Below are 18,999 nucleotides of genomic sequence, written 5' to 3'. Positions count from 1 at the left end.
GCTGATGCCCTCAGCTCTTGTGTGGTCAGGTCAGGAAAGGCGCTTGAGGGGAGCTGCTCTGGGGAAAAGAGCCTGGAGGGACAGGGATGGGAAACTAGAAGTGATCAGAAGAGCCTGAAGCTGGAGGCTTCCTTGACCACTGAGAGGCACGAGTGGGGGTGGGGTCAGGGCAGGGGGATTTCACAGGGTCAGAGGGAAAGGGTGAAAAGATGGGCTGGGGGCGGAGGTCAGAGGAGGGCCAGACCCTGCAGAAGGCCCCACGTTTTTCACTTCAGCTGCCTCCATTCCTCTGCAGGGGGCTTCTGTCCCTTCAAAGGACCCCAACTTTTATATGTTGTGGCCTTTCAGTGAGGTTGTCAGCCAAACTCAGAAGGAGCTGAAGTTCCAAGGCCTGCACAGGGGCCTTCTAGTCTCAACAGGCCTCGGATGGCCTGGGCACTGGCAGCTGCTCAATTCAAAGAGAGCAGGAGACTCAGTCCCAGGATCCTTTGTAAAGAAGGGAACAGTGGCACCCTTTTCCAGGTCCAGACTTAACCCAGATGGAAGAGCTGGCCCAGCACAGCAACCGCCACGCGAAAAGCCCTGCTTTCCTCGATGCTCCTCCACAAACCTTACCACACACTGAAGGGAAAGCCACACCATCTACCCAGGGCCACAGACTTGGAGCTAGCTGTTATGGTAAAAAATAAAAGGCCACAGGTCCTCAAGTGGCAGCAGCGGGTTGACAGCGGGCCACAAGGAGCAGCAAGTCCCAGGCAGGGAGCCGTGTGGCAGGTGAGAGACCGAGACAGATAGGCACGCCGTGCAGAGTGAGGTAGACCATTACACTAGTGGCCGCGGTTCTGATTGTCCCTTCACCTGCCTAGCTCTGAGGACTGCGGAGGAGCAGCGGATACTTTCCGGAGTGTCACGCAATAGTCTCTATTCAGAAGGGTCACACGGACAAGATGCTCCACAGTTAGAAGGACCCCAGCCTGCTGGGGTCGGCTAACCCTCTCCCCATAGGTGTCCTCCCACATAACAGGCTGGACTCGGCATCATGGGCCTACAGCTCAGTCCCATGTGCAGTTCAGTGTAATGGGCCCCAAGGAGGATGCAAGATGCATTTATCTTCATCATCATACTGAGAACTTTGCCTCCTGCAGGCTTCTCCAGTGTGGCTCTATTTCTTGGGCACAATACAACCATGGGAAGCTCAGTACTTTTCTGCCTGTAGGTTTTAGGGATGGACAGGGTGGAAGGAAGTTTTGGTGGTAATTCAACCAGAAAGCATCTCTTCAGTGTGTCTGCTTCTCGGCAGTGCTGTTTCATGGGGGAGACTATGTGGTTTAGTGGATTCTACCCCCAACTCACACAGATGTACCACATACTCACAGACATGATTTAAGCACACACATGCACAAGTACACATAGTGTGAAAGAGAAAACACGCATCATGTTTCACAGACTCTAGGAGGAGCCTGGCAGTATGAGCTTTCTGTTGATCTTGGAACAGGCTGGAGTGAGCGAATTACCCCTCCTTGGAGCAGCCTGGGAATTTCTTGCCTGCGTGCTTGGGGGAAAGGGGTGAAGGATTAGTTTCCTGTCCTGATGGGACAGTGGGGAGGCAAGTCGTGGCAGTGAGCGAGTGTGTTCATGCCTGTGTCCATCCAGAAAGCTGGGTGGCTGGGTTTGGCAGGGTCCTTCAGTGGCTGCAGCTAATCTTTGGAGGTCTTTGTTGATGGTTTCCACACTGAGAAAACGTGCTTTAGGGTTGATTTTGCAAACTCCAGGCTTCCTCATGTATTGATGGCATTATTAAGGCAATATGCCAGAGGCGGGGACCCTCTAAAAGGGAAAACCCAACTCCTCTATCAAAGTCAGGCTAAAATGCCCAAGCGGGACTGACCTCTGTGTCAGCTGCCACCTTCAAGGTAGCAATGACACCAACCACATACAGCTTGTCCCTCTGGACTTGTAGAGCGGTGGCAAAGGATAGGCACTCCACCAGTAGTTGCCTGGGTTGGTGCTCCTGGCCCTCCACCTACCAACTGTGAAATCGGTGCCAGTTGCTCAGTCCTTTGTGTCTGTGTTTCTTCCTTTGTAAGCAAGGATGCTAACGCTGAAGCTGGTCACAAAGGCCGTTAGGGCCTTACAGGGTCCCAAATGGGAAATATTTGGGAGAGTCTGCTCTATGCTCAACCTCAATAAATCTTTGTTCTTAATATAACGTAAAACAACACACTCAGTTCTGTGCTAAGCCCTCTCTAGATATTTTTCCTGCAAGATGCTATGAAGGAACTTCTGCATATTTCTACAGAGGCCATTTGTGTTAAGGGACTTGGTTAAGGCCATCGACCAGGTACTGGGTGAACATGGGCCAGAACTCGATGAAGCCGATGAACTCCTTGATAGTCAGGGAGTCACTTCCTGAGGTCACTCACTCACTGCTATTGCCTTGCAGTTGGAACAGGGGCAGGGTAGTGGCCAGTGGCCTTTTGAAGATCACTGGGCTTTATATAAACAGGAGGTGGGGCAGAGGGTACTCTGCTATGTGGTAATGTGATAGGGAGATCCTTACGGTGGGCACTAATCAATTAATAGCCCCACGTACATTTGAAACAGATGATCCTCCAGCAACGCTCGCCCTGTGCAGCATGGCGGCTGCGTGCGAGGCCGTGGGGGAGACGGGGCCTGCTAACTGAATTTGTAAAGCGGTGTGAGAGTAATGTGCTTATGTAAAACCAGTGGACCAAAAATACAGACTAAGAAAACCCAAAGGCCACACAATTAGTAATAGAGAACAAACATGCTATTTTCCCTCATTTTTTTTCTTGACATTGCCATGGAGGGTTTCCTCTCATCCATCAGAGGCGAGAGCCTGCTGACAGTCTCCAGGAGCTTGGCTGGCTGGCTAGGGTGGGCTGGGGGTGGTGCCAGGGGCCCAGGGACTCCCTAGTTCCATGCCTGGCACTGGGCCTGACTTGTTGGATTTGAACTCTGGCTGTTCAGGCTCACTCTAGTCTTTACAGGGAATTAGAGCACTCTGTCCCACTAACTATACCCTAGAGGGTTCTAGAAGGGATCATGCACTGTAGCCTGGTGGGTAAAGAGTTCTTGGCAGGGCTAGGACTTTCCGTGTAGAGGCCCAAGGTTTCTCCTGGCCTCATTCTCCCTGGCTATCGTCTACATGTCTAAGTTCTGGAGTAGGCTCTGCCTGTCATGTGGAGGGTGCCTGCCTCCAGCTCGGGTTTTCTATGTCCTGTTTGTTTTCCCCCTGCCTTGGGAGCTCATGGTTTGTACACCTGCCAGAAGCCCTTACAAGGGAGTCTTGGGGACATTGGCTAGAGCCACAGCTCAGAAGGCAGCCATCCTGCTTGAACCAAAGGTCCTGAATTTAGAGCTGCTCAGGAAGTGCACAGAAGGTGGCTGGGCCACCTTCTCCTGGCCACGGCCATCTGGGTCTCACGGAACAGCAGGATGGGAAGCCCAGAGAGATAGATACAAAACACTAAATTAGCTATAGGGGCCTAGGGAATGCCTGGTCCCTTCCTGAATATGGCATTATGTATGAATATCAGCCTTCTCTGAGCCAAGGTTTCTTGTTCCCTGGTCAGCGCACTGAAGTGCTGAAAAATCAAGAAGAGAAATGATATGGGAGTGATCCCTGAATGTGGTGATTTCCTGTAAAACAACCAGTGGCCCACCAAACCACCCAACTAAGTGATTAACCAACATAATAATCAACCAACAAGTTAGCCAATAGAATGATCAACTAATCAACCAAACAACTGTCTATTGGATAGGTTACTGACCATCCTTCCACTGAACGACTGACCAGTCAACAAGCCAAATATTCAAGAAACCAATCAACCAACACAATAACCAACTATCAACAATCAAAACTGCCCAATTAACCAACCAGCTTGCTAACTAATCAGCCAACCAACTTACCCAGTCAATTACTAAACTGACCAAATAACCAATTTACCAATAACCAGTCCACCAAACTAACTAGTTCACCCACCCATTAACTAGTTGACAGGCTGGTTGACTGGCTTGTCGGTCAGCAGAATAAGAGGCATTGCTTTGCTGAGGAGAGAGATGGAGAAGTCCCACAGCACAGGTGACATGCCCTCTAGACAGGTATAGAGGAGACAGATGGAGGAATCCATAAACACCCGTGAGATGGCCCTCTGGAAAGGAGCAGAGGGGGGGAAGTCAGGAAGTATAGGATGTGTTGAGATAGCATGAGATAGCCCATACTAGGTCTTCCTGGTGGGTACATTTTAAAATGACAGAGACAGGATGAAGGACCTGCAATTTACTCATGAATCCAACCAGCTCCGTGTATCAGGTGACACACCACAAACCAAGTGAAGGTGAGGAGGTGGGTTCATATTTGACCTGAGTGACCTTGGCAGATCTGACCCTTTCTGAGGCAGGATCTCCCATTAGTAGAGTGAAATGTGGTCCCCTAATTCCAGGGCTCCCACATTGGTGCCAGGGTGGCTGCTTCTTTTCTCCTCTGAAAACTCGGGTCTTACGATAAACTCACATCGCCCAGACCTGGCCTTCGTGGAATTCCTGCTTCACTGGAGAGAAAAGGGAATGATGTCCCAGAACAAAAGTTGTATTTGGGCCACCTTTAAAAATATCCACTTAGAATGCTTAATTAGTGTTTATTGCTGCTATGACATGATGGGGTTTGTCTCCATCAAAATTCCTGTTGAAATCTGGCCACCTATGTGGGAACTCATGCCTGTAATCCCAGCATTTGGGAAGTTGAGGCAGGAGGATATGGAATTCCAGGCTATCCAGGGCTGCATAGACCCATCTGAAAAAGAGGAAAAATGTAGTTGTCAATGGGAAAATTGAAAGGGATCAATGTAGTTCTCTTGGGACTAGATTACTTGAACTTGGGTGTGATATAGTCAATATTGGCTGTTAATATGGTAAAAATCTAATGCCACCAGGAGACAAACCTCTAGTTAAATTTGTGAGGGAGCTTCTGGGTCAGGTTAATGGAGGCAGGAAGACCCACCTTAATTGCATGTGGCAACACACTGGGCTGGGGTCCCAGACTGTACAGAAGGGAGGAGGCACAGGGACTCGACTCGTATCTCTTTGCTTCCTGGATGCAGATGCCACGTGGCCAGTTCATTCACACCCCAATGCCAAGCCTTCCCTACCACAGTGGGTGGTACTCTCTGGGACCGTGGGCCGAAGTAAACTCCTCCATCCAGAAGCTGCTTTCTGTCGGGCACTTTGTCACAGCTCATCCGGTGGATGCATCCCTCGCAGACTCTGCTGTGCTCTTCTGCAGGCAGCAGCTCTTGCGTCTCCTTCTTGTGGAGCTGAAGCTGCATGAGAGCCTCACCTGCAGCCAAGCAGGCGATGCACCACACCCTCTGCCCCCCAAGGCGGGAGCCAAACGTGGTTTTCTTTCTGCCTTGTCCACTCTCATGCATTTCTTTCTAGCTACAGAAAACAGACCGGGGTGCTGTGTTCTGGCATTTCTGCTAGTCTCAGCCTCCCAGGAAACCTAGGTGGGTGTCATGCATGTGCAGAGTACTGATGGGCAGCCACGTACAGGGTGGGCACCACACTTGTCCAAAGCGGTGGCTCGTGAGCTGTATTTACAGCCAAGGACCAGAGTTACATATGTGAAGTCTGTGTTTTTGCCCCATTTTAACAGTACATACCCTTCTGCGGGGACTTGTTCATTAATATTGGTTGGGTGCCCAAATGCTATACGGGACTTCTTTAGACTTGGGCTCTGGCAAATTTGATTTTTTTTTTTTACTCAAAATTACCCATTTTTTAACATTTAAAATGTTATCGAGCCATGTGGCCAATGCTGTCTTGGGCAGAAAACATCTTGGATGAATTTGCATTTTTAATTCTTGGCATTTTTATTCTGCTTCAGTTCCCAAAGAGCATCTTTTTTTTCCTTCGTGGGGGAGGGGGAACTGAAGAAAGAAGGTGGCCTGTAACCGGGCACGAGTGCCAAGCAAACGTCATCGTGGTTGTAACGTGTGTTCCCTCACTGCTAATTACCCCACATTTACTGTGTACTCCTGAGGTGGAGTCTGCCCGCCACTCTCCAAACACATCCTCCAGAGTCACTTAACAGAATAACACATAGCTCGATGGGTGGCTTCTCCCCAGGGTGGTTGCCAGGAGACTGATTCTGGCCAGTGCCTGGGTCAGCACTTTGGGCCTGGTCCTATATGACAGGTCATTGTCTTGAGCTCTTCAGTCACTGTCAAGCCCTTGGGGCTCTTACCTTGACTGGAGGACTTAGACCAAATGGTGTTAGAGCTATATAGGGCTTTCCAGATTCCTAGGCCATGTCCTAGATGGGGAAACTGAGGCTCAGAGAAGGAAATGAAAATGGGGTTCCCTTTAATGTTCAATGATAAAAAAATGTACCTGTGAGAGCCAAGCAGCGGAGGAGTTGGACATGGCTCTGCCCTAATCTTGAGGTTGGGCCGACCAAGAACAGAAAATTCTCCCACAGGGTATGTGCTTGGCAAGGGCCACTGTGGGCTCCCAGGTCTGGTCACCTGGGCGTTTCCACCTCGTTTCACAGCTCGGGGAGCTGAATCTCAGCTCCAGCTCACATCTGGGTCTGCTGGAGATGCAGCCTGAAGCTCACCATAGAGGCTGGAATGCTAGTACCTCAGGATGGGCAACAAATACACTCTGATCGCTAGGCTCCATGCTGGACTCCAGGAGTCCCTGGGTGACAAGGCAAGGAGGAGCCCTTCCCGCTTTGGACATGGCCTTCTGGTAAGGGGAGCACAAGCAACAACCAGAATAATAAGGACGGCAATTTCATAGCCGACCAATACGCAGAGAAGAAAGTACAGAAGGATGGGTGAAAGGGAGGGGCCAGAAAGGTAGGAGGGGCTAAATGACATCAGCAAGAGGTTCCAGATGCCAGCCAGGTGGCAATGAACCGACCGCAGCTCCATTGGCATCCGCTATTGCTTGTTGTGTGGACACAGGCCAGTTTTTCAGTCTCTCTGTGCCCCTGTCTACACTTCTATAGGATGGGATAGCGATGGTAGATGCCGCATAAGGTGGTTGTGGAAAAAGACAGGGAGCACACATATGATATGTGTGAAGTGCGCCATGCTTAGCCAAGCGCCTGACAGAATACCCCCGGCGTGTGTCGGGTGCGACAGTGCACCTAGTGCCAGTGTACAGATCACACATCGTGGCAACTCCCTTCTCCCTTCTGCAACTCCGTGGGGCCAGTCAAGCCCGCTTTACTAACTGAGGAAGCCACATTTGAATTTGTTAAAAAAACAAAAAACAAAACAAAACAAAACAAAAAAAAACAACAAAAGCCCCAAACCAAACAAACACTGTGCGACAGGGGACGTTGTTTCCTTCAGCCGGCGCCTTCCACAATATGGTGTGACGGGCCGGGAAATCTTGGCCACAGATGGCAGGCTTGGTACCAGCTCTGTTTTCCAAACAGCGGGCTCCTGGACGTAAATGGTACTGCTCAGACACATGCTGCTGCTTGGCTCCCAGGAGGCTCCCACAAGAGCGTGCTTCTTGGCCCACAGCCCCAGGTCCAGCTCTCTTCCTCCAGATGGTGGCCATCAGAACCTTCCAGAAGGTGGGAATTGGGTGCTGATATTCAGGGTAACCCCACCTTCTGTTAGTGCTCCCCACTAAGACTTGCTTCTTAGCCTGTGGTCTCTTAGCTTAGCCCCTGGGGCATGGGTACCTGTGGGGAACCTTGAAATGATGTCACATCTCCAGTCACCAGTGAAGCTGGGACTTGAACCTGGTTCTTCTGGGTGTGGTCCTGAGGCTACTACTGCTCCTTTCAGCAAAGTATGCCTTCCCAGGAGGAGTGTTGAGTGCCCTGTCAAAGGCAAAAAGGAGCCTTGGAAAAAGGGATGTTCATCACCCCTTGGACGAAACTTGACATTTCCAGGCTGAGGCAGCTCATCCAGCTCAGTAGCTTACTACTTGACCCTAAGCTCCAGGTCTCCGCCACCTGCCTCTCCTTTTCTCTCCCATCATGAGTACATGAGACATAGGTTCATGTTAGGTGTCACCCTTATTTTGGGGGGGGCAGGGTCTCTCACAACCTGAAGGTCACCCCTTTGACTAGGTCGTTGGCAGCTAGCCCCAGAGAACCACTTGCCTCCTCCTGCCCCTAGCGCTGGCTTACAGATATATGCTGCTATGCCTGACTATGGGTTTCATTTTGCTTACTTTCAACATGGACGTTAGAGATGAAACTCAGATCTGTATAGTTGTATGGCAGGTACTTTATTGACTGAGCTGTCTCCCCACTCTCCAAAGCCAGTCCTTATTTTGTAGGTCAGAGGTCGTGTACACAGAGCAGGGCCCGAGGGAAAGCCTGTCTATGGGGGCAGTGCCTACCAAGAGTTTACTAGATGAACTCTAACTCACAGGGAGCTGAGCTTTTATTTCAGTTACAGATGTCTGTTAGGAGAATAAATTCTTAATGGCCTGGTCCACGCTGGACCCTTGCTACACTGGAGCATCCTGCATCTTAACTGTAGATAGGAAATGTAATAACAGCCAGTGACAGGCCTATGACTGTTCAAAGGTACCAAGGGCAGTGTGGCTAAAACTTAACGTATGGACTACTTTTCAGTTGGAAATATGGGCCCTTCAGTTGTTGGTCAAGTCTCAGCTTCCCATCCATTGGGTGTGTGAGGTTCTGCTTCCATTTCTGAAACCTAGAGAACCCAAATCTGTCCAGCTGGAATCCAATGGGCTCACCTAGTTTAGGAATTTTCTGCTAGGGCTGACCCGGTTATACTGAGCCGTTGACTCTGGCTTCTACTCTTTCGAAAGCTTTGCTTGATTTTGGTTCCTGAAGACCTGTTCTTCTGGAAGGCACCATCTCTTTTCCCATAGTAACTCAAGGAATGACTTATTAGACAAGAGCTAATGACATTCCTGTGTGCACAGCAGCTGTGGTAGAAAGACATCCTCATGTGTCTGTGTTGACAAGTGGGGGCTCCTGACACAGGCAGAACCCTGCAGATCATACCAGGGAGCAGGGAAAACACAAGTAGGGATGTGGTCCAGGAAGCAGGAAGCAAAAATATGGCCTGGAACATTGCCGTGTGTTGACTCAAGAGGCAGATCTTACAAGACGGGCGCTGATCAGCTGGGGGCAGATCTTGGTTCCCCCAGAAGGACTGTGGGCCTTTTGGCTTCTGAAGCCGGGGATGTTACATGGAACCACTCCAGGGACCACACTGAGGGACAGCTGACTCCCTCTTCCAGCCCATCTGCTTCCAGGTGGAGGCGAACTGCAGACTCAGCAAACATACCCGTGGCTCTCCTGCCCACCTGCGTGGTGGTGAAGGTCACAGTCAGACCTCTGTACTGTGTGCAAAGAAAAACTCTATTTAAAGCTTACCGTGTACTCAGGGTTTGGATGGGGCTCTTCACACTTTCTCTCTTTTAAATGCTGCGTTCCTGGAGGTATGCATAGTAGCCCTGGGTTTCAGAGGAACACAGAGATTCTACAGCGCGACAACTCATGGATTCTCTTAGGAGTCTTGATGCAAAAAGCCAAAGGCATCAGAGGGCAGGAAAAGATGCCAGGCTCTTCTAAAGTGCTTCTCTGTTTCTACGATCGAGCATTCGGACCAAAAGCAACTTGGGGAGGAAAGGGTTTATTTCACCTTACAGCTCATATTCCATCACTAAGGGAGCTAGCGCAGGAACGTGGATGCAGGAAGTGAGGCTGAGGCCATGGGGGCAATCTCTGCTTTCTGGCTTGCTTGATGACTTTGGCTCACATAGCCCCCAACCTTCTGCCTAGGAATGGTGCTGCCAGCAGTGGGCTGGGCCCTCTCATGTCAATCATCAATCAAGACAGTCTCTTAGAGACATGGCCACAGGCCAATTTGATTTGGAAAATCCTCAGTTGAGGTTTTCTTTCCAGGTGACTCTAAGTTATATCTCATTGATAGCAAAATTAACCAGAACAAGGGCTGATGGAGCTGAAGGGGGGATTTGTGTGTCAGAGACCAGTGGGGCCTTCTAGGGAAAAGAACTTCTGGGGTTCCCACAATCCTATGCCACTGCGATCAGATCTTGTATTTTTGGAGGGAGTGTAGAATTCCTGGGTGCCTGACCTGGGTGGTATTATAAAGTTGTATTGTTATTTTTGTTTGTCAACTTGACTACATCTGGGATGTAAAACCCAAATGGCTGGGCACACCTGCAAAGGGTATTTCTTAATTAAATTATTTGAAATGGGAAGGCCCACTTCTAATAGGGATCTTTGGGGTGGGAAGATCTGCCTTTAATCTAGGCCACACTGTGCGAGGGAAGCTTGTATCAGTACATGGAAGAAGGTCTGCCTGCTTGTTCTCACTCCCACTGGCAAGTCCATTCCTTCATTGTATTGGAGCCTACTTCTTTGGGATTCCAGAGTATACTAAAGGCCAGTTCAGGAATTTAACTTTGTAGACAGAATGACTATGGATTCTTGGACCTTCTGTTGGTAGACATCCATTGTTGGCCTAGATGAACCACAGCCTGTAAAACAGTCTAATAAATCCTATATGTATTCCCCAACACACACACACACACACACACACACACACACACACACACACACACACTTCATTCTATAAGTTCTGTTACTCTATAGAACCCTGACTAATAGACAAGTGAACCCATAGAAGATCCCCAGAACTTTTTTCAGTGCTGGGAATTGAACTTAGGTTTCACGTACAGCAAGTGCTTTACCACCGAGCTTCGTTTCTGGGTCTGACTTAAGTTCAATGCTCTGCTCATTCAGTATTGAAATTCTTAACCATTTTGAGCAAGGGGCCACATGGTCTCTCTTTGTTCTGGGCTCTGCAGATGACACGCGAGTCCTGCTTTAGAATGAGGGGGTACCAGACATTTTTTTCTCCCACAGTCAGGCGTCGGATGCTCTCTGCAGCCTTGAGTGTGTTGTCCCGGCACGTCAACACCCTTTTCCATGCACATAGTTTTCCCTTGAATTCCTTCCCCTGAAGTCATCAATGGACCTGTATCTCCCGGCAGAAGAGGTCAGAAGAGGAAGTGCTCACCATGCAGAAGTTAGATCGTGTTTCAGGAACTTTTGCTGTCTCCTCCTTCTCCATAAATGTAAATCACACAAACAACATCCCATGTATCATATATTCTACCAAAGGGCCAGAGAACAGTAGCAATTGAGATTTTTACCCAAAGAAAGAGAAATAACTGGGTGTTGTGGGGCCTGTAATCCCAACTCTCAGGAGGCAAAGACAGGTGGATTCCTGCAAGTTTGAGAACAGCCTGGTTTCTGTATCAAGTTCCAGGCTAGCCGGAATGGCAGAACAAGACCATGTGTCAGACAGACAGACAAACAGACAGACAAACAGTGCACTGTATACATACATAATGGAAAAAGTGCTTTAAAATAAGGAGTATTGTAATGAGAGGTACCTGCATTTTAGGTAAGAGAAAGAATAACAATAAGCATTGAGCATGTGTTGGTTAATTTTTTTGTGAACTCGACACACATTTGGGGTCACCTTGGAAGAAGAAACTTGATTGAGAAACTTTTTTTTTATCTTATTGGCTTGTAAGCGAGTCTGTGGGGACATTTTCTTGGTTAGTAACTGATGTGGCACCATCCCTGGGAAGGGGGTCCTGAGCTGTATAAGAAAACAGTTTGAGCAAACTTTGGGAGCAAGCCTAAGCCCTGCTCCTCCATGGCCTCTGTATCAGTTCTTGCCTCTAGGTTCCTGCTTACGTTCCCTTCCCATAAGCCGAAATAAGCGCTTTCCTCCCAAGCTGCCTTTAGTTATTGTGTTTTATAGCAATAGGAACCAAACTAGGACGAAACAGAAAGGAAGTATAACAGTTCAGTAAACCTCAGTGTGCAGCCAGACACAGCGGAGAGAAGACCACATGAATTAAAATAGTGAACCTTCCCACATGACTTCTGAAGCAGGGGCAGGAGAATCACAAGTTCAAGGCCAACCTGAACCACACAGTGAGACCTTGTTTAAAAATAAAGTTCTCAGATGCAGTGTAGGGATGGAGCTATAGCCTAATGTACATGTAGCTCTGAGTTCAATCCCTAGAATAAAAATGATTAAAGACATAGAAAATAGAAAGCAGAACTTAAGGCTAAATGAGGTCTTTTTGTATGCGGAATAGACAGTTAAGCTAACAGAAATAGCAACTTTGAATGAAATACAGTGATGTTGAATATGGAATGGAAATCTCCCATATGAACTTAACAAGATGAAAATTATTGAAATAGAAAAGAAAATACAAAAGAGAATTCAAGTAGCATACGTTCTTACATATATAAAGAAAGATGGGTGGTGGATATGAGGTGAACTGTACAGTTGTAAGAGCTGAGAACTTTTCAAAGGCCGTGAAGATTCACACCCAGTTACCCCTAGTGAAACTGTAGAGTATCAAGAGGAAAGAGAAAGTCACCAGGTCACCGGAGAATGAAATACACACTGTTTTCCACAAAACAGCTGTCAGACTGCCAACCAGTTTCTCAAGAACAGCAACATATGCCAGAAAGAAACAGAAATACATCTTTGTGGCTGATAGAAAATAACTATTAATATACAATTACATTCTATTAAAACTATGGTTTAAGGGCCAAAATAACAAAAAGATATTTTTAGATAATCAGAACATGGGAGAGAAACTACACAATATGATCCCTAATGTAATGATTATATAAAACACTTAAGCAAGCAAAAATAATCCAGAAGGAAGAAATGAAATACAAAAAATTAAAATGTAAAGATATGTAGTGACTCAAAGAATAACATTTAAATCAGCAGTAGAAAACAAATTAATATAGAAAATTTAATTTATCAACAAAAGAAATAAGTAAAAGCACACAAGAAAGATAAAAGGAATCATGAAGGTATAGAGCTATATGTATTAGTAAATAGAATAAATGTAAATAGGTTAAAGTCACAGTTAAAAGACAAAGACTTCAGATTATATTAAAATCTTACAAGTATATGATGGCATTTGAAACCTGAAGTGTAAAGAGAATATACAAGGTATTTATCAGCCTGAAGGATATTAGTACAATATCCTTATTGATGGAAATATATAATTTAATATGAAAACATTGCATTTTAGATTATAAAGGCCTGTTTTACATTGATAAAAAGAATAACCCTCAGTTAGGAGTGGCGGTGCACGCCTTTCATTCCTGCACTTGGGAGGCAGAGGCAGGTGGATCTCTGCAAGTTTGATGCCAGCCTGGTCTACAGAGTGAGTTCCAGGTCAGCTGGGGCTACACAGAGAAACCCTGTCTCAAAAAAAAAAATCCCTCCAAGAGAACATATCAATTATCAGTGTGCACACAAGTGGTAGCTATATAGCTTTAAAATACAAAGAGCAGTAACAGCCCAAATGACAGATGCAATTGATTAAACCTGCAATAATGATGTTTTTAATGCTAGTCTCCCAGAAATAGATTATTTGAGAAAAAACAGAAGATGAGAATACAAAACACAAACAAAAAAACCAACCCTAAACAAACAAAGACCTAAACAGCAAAGCTAATATGAAAGAATACATGTAGGGGAAACCCAGCCAATCACCTTGCTTGTAGGGCGGAGTCCTCCGAGGATATTTTTTTACTTTTAAAGATCGTAGGTGTGCTCCCTGCCTTCGCTTCTGTTTTCTTGTTCTCCGCTGGAACTTCTGGTTCTGTAAGTCTATTTCTCAAGTAAAGCTGTATATATTATTACAATTTCTGTCTGATTTCATTTAAGCCGCTACAAATACATATAGAAATCTGTTCTTTAGGAACACAATTATTATTAAGTATACATTAACTATTCATGGGTAAGTTTAATATACCTTACCTTTAAGAACATTGCAAAGAGTCAGCACACAAAGCACACCCTTTCACCATATATGCAGCTTGAAATATTAATAGTAAACAACAACCCTTTCACATGTGTTTGGAGACATTAAATATAAGAGAAAAATTTGCAGACTTCACAGGCTAATGAGAAAATCATGAAGGAAAACAAATATACAAAACTGAGTTATAATGAAATCTTTACCTGTAAACACATGGACAGTAGAGGAGAATCTCAACTCAGAGAGTTAAATAGTTTCATGTGCATTTATTTGGAAATATTTGAAATGTAGAAGCAGTCCAGGGAGGTTTCTAATAAGACATATTTGTGCATGTCACCTTTGTACTGTGTGAATACATGGCTTCTTTTGTATGAATCTAAAAAAGAGATAGATGATAGATAGATAGAGAAACTCATACCCATCTACTTAGAGAGAGACACAGAAGCAATGATATGCACATATATAAAGATAAATATGACACACACACATACAACACATGCAAGAGACATGGACAGACACACACAGATAACTGATATCTCATTTTTTAAAAAAGAAATTATTATCTCATCATTTCTTGTGTGTATGGATGTTTTGTCTGAATATATGTCTGTTATTGCATGTGGACCTGGGACCTGTGGAGGCCAAAAGGAGGCATCACTTGGAACTGGAATTATAGGTAATTGCAATCCACCATGTAGGTGCTAGAAAACCGAACCTGGCAGGAACGAACCGCAAGAGCGGCCAGTGCTCTTATCTGCGGAGTCACCTCTCCAGCTCTGGGTGTCTCTCCTCAGGAAAGTATCATCCTCACCCTCCCTACTTCAGTTGATCTTCACCGTCTTCTCAAGCTTTGTTTCCAAGCGCAGTCACATGGAGGTTTAGGGTTTTAGTATTCTATCTGCCATATGGATCATCAGCCTATGTGTGATCCTGAATCTTCCTTATCAGCCACCAACCAAGAGAAAAAACCCTAAATGCTTTCCACGGAGAAGTAGAGACCACAAGAGAGAGTTCAGATGAACAATGTCTCTGGCTTCTCTCAGGAACCGTTCATGTCAAGTGTGAAAGGGGAAATAGAAAATCTAATCTTGGCTACTTAGAAGTTTATATCCCAAAGGAAACCTTCCAAAAAAGTGAAATAAAGACTTTCACTACCTGACAAGAAACAAGAAATTTGTCACCAGCAGACCAGCAGACCTGTGCTAATGAGTGTCAAACAAACACTGACAGACAGACAGACAGACAGACCACACACACACACACACACACACACACACACACACACACACACACACACACACATTCACTCCAGGTAGAGAGTTTATAGCAGATCAAAGTGCAGATACCACTGAAGTCCAACTTGGTGAACTAATGAGTTTTATTGGGGTTACTTACAGGAATGTGGGTGAGAGGTCACTTACAGGAGCAGAACAACTCAAAGACAGCTGTATCACCAAAGCCCACCCTAGCATAGCTGGTTCACAGGTTGGGAGCTTGGAGCACCCTGCACAGCCTGTAGGCAGCTGCACAGGTTGGAGAGCGTCTTTTCCCAGCAGCTTGGCCAGTCCAAAGCTCTTCCAGGCAACTCATTCCTGCTTTTTTCCCAGGCTGCTTGGCTCATCTGAGAGTCTCCTTTTCAGCTTGCTTTGTTTGAAGGTCTGAATATAACTCTCAGAAATCTTTACTGTTTATTACTGGGCAGCAGGATGGGGGTTGGGGGGAGGGGTCTATTGAATCTGGTCAGTTTTAGGGACTTCCTGAACCTGTTTTGAATTACTTTCTACTTTAAGGAGTTCTCCTCCGGGAGGGATTGTTTCAAGCATGGAGAAATTTGCTATACAATTTACATTGCTGATAAGTGATAATTGGCTGATAAATATCAATCTATGGGGGGCTGATTACAGTAGAAATGAAATATACAGCAAGATAGCACAAAGTATGCAGAGAGGGAAGTCCAGGAAAGGTGCATTTTCCACTCATGGCACTGGGCTACCACTCAAGGAGCTGTGGATTTTAGAAGCATTTTGGATTTTTTGATCAGGGATATCTGACTTGTAGGAAAAATACTCATTAACCCAGATGTTGGTGGGAGAGAGGGGGACAGAACAAAGAAGAGAGGGAGTCAATATGAATGAAATTGCAATAGGGTGGACTTAAAAGCAAGCACACCTTTGTCAGTTCTAAGAGGGTAGACACTCCAGTTGAAAGGCGGCAATCCCAGTGCTCCGAGAAGAAACAGATGGGCAAAATCGGAGGATGATGGTTACAGCATGGAAGCCAGGGGCGAGTGGATGCAGAGGCTGTGATCTCGCGAGAGGAGGAAACTGATGACACCTAAGATTGCGGGGTTCCAATGATGGTTTGCTGAGATGACAGCAGTTCTGTGAACCTAACCACGCCTCCCAACTACACGAAGAAAAAGTGGCTGCAATAATGAGAAACGAGGAAAGGATGATGAAACTCTGTGTGTGTGTGTGTGTGCGTGTGTAGGTGTGGAGTCTGCTACTGTTTGGAGGTAAAAGAAAACTGTTCAAATTATCTATGGGTCAAAGAGGAGTCATAAAGAAAGGAAACAAGATTTTGAATGGAAACAGGATAGAAAGGAAACATAAAAATTCTAAGTTTTAAGGGAGTTGGAGGTAAATGATTTCAAGCATTTCTATTAGAGGAAAGACGTAAAATAAAAGCCCCAAAACTCAACTTTAAGAAAGCAGAACCTGGGCATAGGGTGCCCACCTCAAATCCCAGCATTCAGGAGCTGAGTCAGGAGCACCAGACCAAACCTGGTACATAGCTAGACTCTGTCCCCTCCTCCCAAACTAAGCAGAACAAGAACAAAAAACAGAAGCAGAACAACAAATGAATTAAAACCTTAAATAAGCAAAAAGAAGGCCATCAGAGGAGCAGCAGGCAAGAGGACAGCAAACATAGAACAGTTGAGTAGAAGTGAAAGAAAACCAGTCTGTTCTCCATCAGTGTGGTGTGTTGTGAGACCCCTGCATTGCTTGGTCAGAGAGGTGCCTGGGGCTGTCTCTTGAGTGAGAGTCAACAGAGAGGAGCTCGTACCACAGAGCCTGCAGACACTCAAATGTCACAAGATATCACAAAGGATCTGCAGATGTGCAAAAGGTGGCCCTGGTTTGTAATTCCTCAGGAGGCTGAGGCAAAAGGACCCCAAGTTCAAGGCCTGCCTGGCTACAGGGAGCATTCAAGAACTGTTTGACCACCTAACTGAGGCTCTCCCTCAAAATACAAACACTTTGGTATCATTAACAGGATATGCTAAGGTAGTGGGCTTGCCTAGTGCACTTGAGGACCTGGGTCCAAATACCACAGGAGTGGGGAGAGCTACTAACAAACTATCTTGACAATTTTAGTTCCAATAACTAAAATATATATTTGTATTTTATATGTAAGTTTTGCCTGAGTATATGTGTGCATACTGTGTGTGTGCCTGGTACCTTAGGAGGCCAGAGGAGGTATCAGATTCCTTGGAACTGTAGTTATAGATGGCTGTGAGCCAACATATGGGTGCTGGGAACCGAAACACGGTCCTCTGCAAGAACAGCAAGTGCTCTTAACTGCAGAGCCATCTCTCCAGCCCGTTAATGCCAATAATTTAAATAAACCGAGTTGAACTAGATAAAATTTTTGAAGTGTATAACTTGCTAGAATAGATGTAAAGAAATTAAAGGTATCAATAATCATAATTTAATACCTAAATGTTTCAATGAGCAAATTCAATTAAATATCTAACATGTAAATGTTTTGTGAAACAGAAAAAAAAGGAACCATTGCTGTGATGATGCTATGTGAACTGACATAAAGAAAATATAAGGAAAATACATGCCAGTTTATGTCATGAATATGGAGGGAAAATAGTTACAATGTGCTATCATGTTGGGAACATTCCTGAGATTTTGCTAAGGTGCAGGATTTTTTTTTTTGTCCTCAAAAAAGCAGTCAACATACTTCACAATATTCCCAGCGAAGCCAAGGAACATATAATGATTGTTTTAAGAGTTGTATAAAATCATTTGACAATATTTGGCACACACAGAATATCGAAAGTAGTAAAAACCTGGTTAGAAAAGAAAAAAATTTCAGTACAAAGGCTCTGGAGCCTTTGTATAATACCATGCATAATAATGAAAGTGTAGTATTTTCCCCTGAGATCAGTAGCAGGCCAGGATGGCTGTACTAACTAGAGGTGCTAGACTATGAGATAAAGCAAGAAAAAGAATCAGAAAACACAAAGACTGGAAATAGAATGTAAGTCATCTTTATATCAAGATAGCACGAATATGAACATTTAAATGAGTCTGTCAGAATGATATGAGGTGAATAAATCTGTTTCTTATAGGAAACCAACATAGAGAATTGACTATATTTCTGTTATAGTTGTCTCTCAGTATCTATCAGGCATTGGTTTCAGGATGTCTCATAGGTGCTAAAAATCTATGCAGTTCAAATCTTTTAGTGTTTGGCTTGGTATTTGTATATAACCTGTACATATCCTTCCACTTACTTAAGTCAAATTAAATTACTAATTATACCAATCAAATATAAATACGCTATAAGTAGTTGTTAGCTAACATATTTCTAAGGAATCCTGGCAAGGGGAAAATGTCTGTTCAGCAAGGATATCCCTCTGCTTCCGTTTTTGATTGAATTTGCAAAAGAAAAGGGCAACTGTACTGGCAGAATGATTAGAAATGTACAATGCTTATGAACAAATTGAATGAGATGTTAAGCCCATAAAATGCTACTAAAGGAAATCAATGCCTAAGTGCAGGGAAGGATGCACTGGACAGTTGGGGTGATGCGACATGGGCAAAAAGCTGTAAGATAAGGGAGGGGGGTGTCTTTGTCTTTCTCTGACAGGACCCTAACAGCCTTTATGAGATACCCAGGCTGCTCCTCCTATAGTCCTCTCTGACTGCTGGACTCTCTCTGCCTAAAAGCCTCATTTTGTCTTCCTTCTCTTGGCTAGAAGCCACTTCAGTAGAGCCTACATCTTCAAGGCCCTCCTTCATTTAAAGTGATGCTGCATTGATTCCAGCTTCTTTGCTTTCAAATCAAGAATCAAATTTGAGAACTCAAGAACAATGGCAATGGGTTTTT

This window comes from Microtus ochrogaster, chromosome 1 (genome assembly GCF_000317375.1).
Source record: "Microtus ochrogaster isolate Prairie Vole_2 chromosome 1, MicOch1.0, whole genome shotgun sequence".
Classification (NCBI taxonomy): domain Eukaryota; kingdom Metazoa; phylum Chordata; class Mammalia; order Rodentia; family Cricetidae; genus Microtus; species Microtus ochrogaster.
Note: the sequence above shows the minus strand (reverse complement) of the source record.